Source organism: Bufo gargarizans, chromosome 4 (genome assembly GCF_014858855.1).
Source record: "Bufo gargarizans isolate SCDJY-AF-19 chromosome 4, ASM1485885v1, whole genome shotgun sequence".
NCBI lineage: Eukaryota > Metazoa > Chordata > Amphibia > Anura > Bufonidae > Bufo > Bufo gargarizans.
The window spans coordinates 267,871,971-267,877,065 of NC_058083.1; positions in this window are offsets into that span (position 1 = coordinate 267,871,971).

The following is a 5,095-nucleotide window of genomic DNA, read 5'->3' on the forward strand; positions in this document are numbered from 1 at the left end:
CGTTCAGACGTCCGCATGATTTTTACGGATCCGATCCATGTATCCATGGATCCGTAAAAATCATGCGGACGTCTGAATGGAGCCTTACAGGGGGGTGATCAATGACAGGCGGGTGATCACCCATATACACTCCCTGATCACCCCCTGTCATTGATCACCGCCCTGTCAGGCTCCATTCAGACGTCCGCATGATTTTTACGGATCCGATCCATGTATCCATGGATCCGTAAAATCATGCGGACGTCTGAATGGAGCCTTACAGGGGGGTGATCAATGACAGGCGGGTGATCACCCATATACACTCCCTGATCACCCCCTGTCATTGATCACCCCCCTGTCATTGATCACCCCCCTGTCATTGATCACCCCCCTGTCAGGCTCCATTCAGACGTCCGCATGATTTTTACGGATCCGATCCATGTATCCATGGATCCGTAAAAATCATGCGGATGTCTGAATGGAGCCTTACAGGGGGGGTGATCAGTGACAGGGGGGTGATCACCCTGATTACCCTGATCACCCCCTGTCATTGATAACCCCCCTGTAAGGCTCCATTCAGACGTCCGCATGCGTTCTGTGGATCCGATCCATGTATCCATGGATCCGTAAAAAATCATGCGGATGTCTGAATGGAGCCTTACAGGGGGGGTGATCAGTGACAGGGGGGTGATTACCCTGATCACCCCCTGTCATTGATAACCCCCTTGTAAGGCTCCATTCAGACGTCCGCATGCGTTCTGTGGATCCGATCCATGTATCCATGGATCCGTAAAAAATCATGCGGATGTCTGAATGGAGCCTTACAGGGGGGGTGATCAGTGACAGGGGGGTGATCACCCTGATTACCCTGATCACCCCCTGTCATTGATAACCCCCCTGTAAGGCTCCATTCAGACGTCCGCATGCGTTCTGTGGATCCGATCCATGTATCCATGGATCCGTAAAAATCATGCGGACGTCTGAATGGAGCCTTACAGGGGGGGTGATCAGTGACAGGGGGGTGATCACCCTGATTACCCTGATCACCCCCTGTCATTGATAACCCCCCTGTAAGGCTCCATTCAGACGTCCGCATGCGTTCTGTGGATCCGATCCATGTATCCATGGATCCGTAAAAAATCATGCGGATGTCTGAATGGAGCCTTACAGGGGGGGTGATCAGTGACAGGGGGGTGATCACCCTGATTACCCTGATCACCCCCTGTCATTGATAACCCCCCTGTAAGGCTCCATTCAGACGTCCGCATGCGTTCTGTGGATCCGATCCATGTATCCATGGATCCGTAAAAATCATGCGGACGTCTGAATGGAGCCTTACAGGGGGGGTGATCAATGACAGGGGGGTGATCAGGGAGTCTATATGGGTGATCACCCCCCTGTCATTGATCACCCCCCTGTCATTGATCACTCCCCCCCTGGTAAGGCTCCATTCAGCCATTTTTTTTGGCACAAGTTAGCGGACATTTTTTGTTTGTTTTTGTTTTTTCTTACAAAGTCTCATATTCCACTAACTTGTGTCAAAAAATAAAATCTCACATGGACGCACCATACCCCTCACGGAATCCAAATGCGTAAACATTTTTAGACATTTATATTCCAGACTTCTCACGCTTTAGGGCCCCTAAAAAGCCAGGGCAGTATAAATACCCCACATGTGACCCCATTTCGGAAAGAAGACACCCCAAGGTATTCTGTGAGGGGCATATTGAGTCCATGAAAGATTGAAATTTTTGTCCTAAGTTAGCGGAAAGTGAGACTTTGTGAGAAAAAAAACAAAAAAAATCAATATCCGCTAACTTATGCAAAAAAAAAAAAAATTCTAGGAACTCGCCATGCCCCTCATTGAATACCTCGGGGTGTCTTCTTTCCAAAGTGGGGTCACATGTGGGGTATTTATACTGCCCTGGCTTTTTAGGGGCCCGAAAGTGTGAGAAGAAGTCTGGGATCCAAATGTCTAAAAATGCCCTCCTAAAAGGAATTTGGGCCCCTTTGCGCATCTAGGCTGCAAAAAAGTGTCACACATGTGGTATCGCCGTACTCAGGAGAAGTTGGGGAATGTGTTTTGGGGTGTCATTTTACATATACCCATGCTGGGTGAGAAAAATATCTTGGTCAAATGCCAACTTTGTATAAAAAAATGGGAAAAGTTGTCTTTTGCCAAGATATTTCTCTCACCCAGCATGGGTATATGTAAAATGACCCCCCAAAACACATTGCCCAACTTCTCCTGAGTACGGCGATACCAGATGTGTGACACTTTTTTGCAGCCAAGGTGGGCAAAGGGGCACCTTTCGGATTTCGCAGGCCATTTTTTACACATTTTGATTTCAAGGTACTTCTTACACATTTGGGCCCCTAAATTGCCAGGGCAGTATAACTACGCCACAAGTGACCCCATTTTGGAAAGAAGACACCCCAAGGTATTCCGTGGGGGGCACGGCGAGTTCCTAGAATTTTTTATTTTTTGTCACAATTTAGCGGAAAATGATGATTTTTCTTTTTTTTTCTTTTTTCCTTACAAAGTCTCATATTCCACTAACTTGCGACAAAAAATAAAAAATTCTAGGAACTCGCCATGCCCCTCAAGGAATACCTTGGGGTGTCTTCTTTCCAAAATGGGGTCACTTGTGGGGTAGTTATACTGCCCTGGCAATTTAGGGGCCCAAATGTGTGAGAAGAACTTTGCAATCAAAATGTGTAAAAAATGCCCTGCAAAATCCGAAAGGTGCACTTTGGAATATGTGCCCCTTTGCCCACCTTGGCAGCAAAAAAGTGTGACACATCTGGTATCGCCGTACTCAGGAGAAGTTGGGCAATGTGTTTTGGGGTGTCATTTTACATATACCCATGCTGGGTGAGAAAAATATCTTGGTCAAATGCCAACTTTGTATAAAAAAATTTGAAAAGTTGTCTTTTGCCAAGATATTTCTCTCACCCAGCATGGGTATATGTAAAATGACAGCCCAAAACACATTCCCCAACTTCTCCTGAGTACGGCGATACCAGATGTGTGACACTTTTTTGATGCCAAGGTGGGCAAAGGGGCACATATTCCAAAGTGCACCTTTCGGATTTCACCGGTCATTTTTTACAGATTTTGATTGCAAAGTACTTCTCACACATTTGGGCCCCTAAATTGCCAGGGCAGTATAACTACGCCACAAGTGACCCCATTTTGGAAAGAAGACACCCCAAGGTATTCCGTGAGGGGCATGGCGAGTTCCTAGAATTTTTTATTTTTTGTCGCAAGTTAGTGGAATATGAGACTTTGTAAGGAAAAAAAGAGAATAAAAAAAAATCATCATTTTCCGCTAACTTGTGACAAAAAATAAAAAATTCTAGGAACTCGCAGTGCCCCTCACGGAATACCTTGGGGTGTCTTCTTTCCAAAATGGGGTCACTTGTGGCGTAGTTATACTGCCCTGGCAATTTAGGGGCCCAAATGTGTGAGAAGAACTTTGCAATCAAAATGTGTAAAAAATGCCCTGCAAAATCCGAAAGGTGCACTTTGGAATATGTGCCCCTTTGCCCACCTTGGCAGCAAAAAAGTGTGACACATCTGGTATCGCCGTACTCAGGAGAAGTTGGGGAATGTGTTTTGGGGTGTCATTTTACATATACCCATGCTGGGTGAGAAAAATATCTTGGTCAAATGCCAACTTTGTATAAAAAAAAGTTGTCTTTTGCCAAGATATTTCTCTCACCCAGCATGGGTATATGTAAAATGACACCCCAAAACACATTCCCCAACTTCTCCTGAGTACGGCGATACCACATGTGTGACACTTTTTTGCTGCCAAGGTGGGCAAAGGGGCACATATTCCAAAGTGCACCTTTCGGATTTCACCGGTCATTTCTTACACATTTTGATTGCAAAGTTCTTCTCACACATTTGGGCCCCTAAATTGCCAGGGCAGTATAACTACCCCACAAGTGACCCCATTTTGGAAAGAAGACACCCCAAGGTATTCTGTGAGGGGCATGGTGAGTTCCTAGAATTTTTTATTTTTTGTCGCAAGTTAGTGGAATATGAGACTTTGTAAGAAAAAAAAAAAAAAAAAAAAATCATCATCATTTTCCGCTAACTTGTGACAAAAAATAAAAAGTTCTATGAACTCACTATGCCCATCAGCGAATACCTTAGGGTGTCTACTTTCCGAAATGGGGTCATTTGTGGGGTTTTTCTACTGTTTGGGCATTGTAGAACCTCAGGAAACATGACAGGTGCTCAGAAAATCAGAGCCGTTTCAAAAAGCGGAAATTCACATTTTTGTACCATAGTTTGTAAATGCTATAACTTTTACCCAAACCATTTTTTTTTTGCCCAAACATTTTTTTTTATCAAAGACATGTAGAACTATAAATTTAGCGAAAAATTTATATATGGATGTCGTTTTTTTTGCAAAATTTCACAGCTGAAAGTGAAAAATGTCATTTTTTTGCAAAAAAATCGTTACATTTTGATTAATAACAAAAAAAGTAAAAATGTCAGCAGCAATAAAATATCACCAAATGAAAGCTCCATTAGTGAGAAGAAAAGGAGGTAAAATTCATTTGGGTGGTAAGTTGCATGACCGAGCGATAAACGGTGAAAGGAGTGTAGTGCCGAAGTGTAAAAAGTGGCCTGGTCATGAAGGGGGTTTCACCTAGCGGGGCTGAAGTGGTTAAAGAGGACCTTTCACCTAAAAAAAAAAATTAAACTAAGACCATAGCTTAACTTACATGCCCCCATGAAGTCTTGATCGTTTTTTCTTTTTTCAAACTGTGCCCCCGTTTGTCCGCTATGCCCTCCGGAATAATTCCCGCCGTCTATGCTAATGAGCCAGCCTCAAATGGGCTGGCTTTAAAAGTTCTCCTCGGCGTGCCTTCTATCTTCTCCCTGGCACGGAGCGCATCCAATCAGCGCTCCGCTCTTAGCTAGGGAGAAGACGCTCCAGTTCTCGCGAGACTTCAGAGAACTGGAGCGATTTCGTCTATCCGGCTAAGAGCGGAGCGCTGATTGGATGCGCTCCGTGCCAGGGAGAAGATAGAAGGCACGCCGAGGAGAACTTTTAAAGCCAGCCCATTTGAGGCTGGCTCATTAGCATAGACGGCG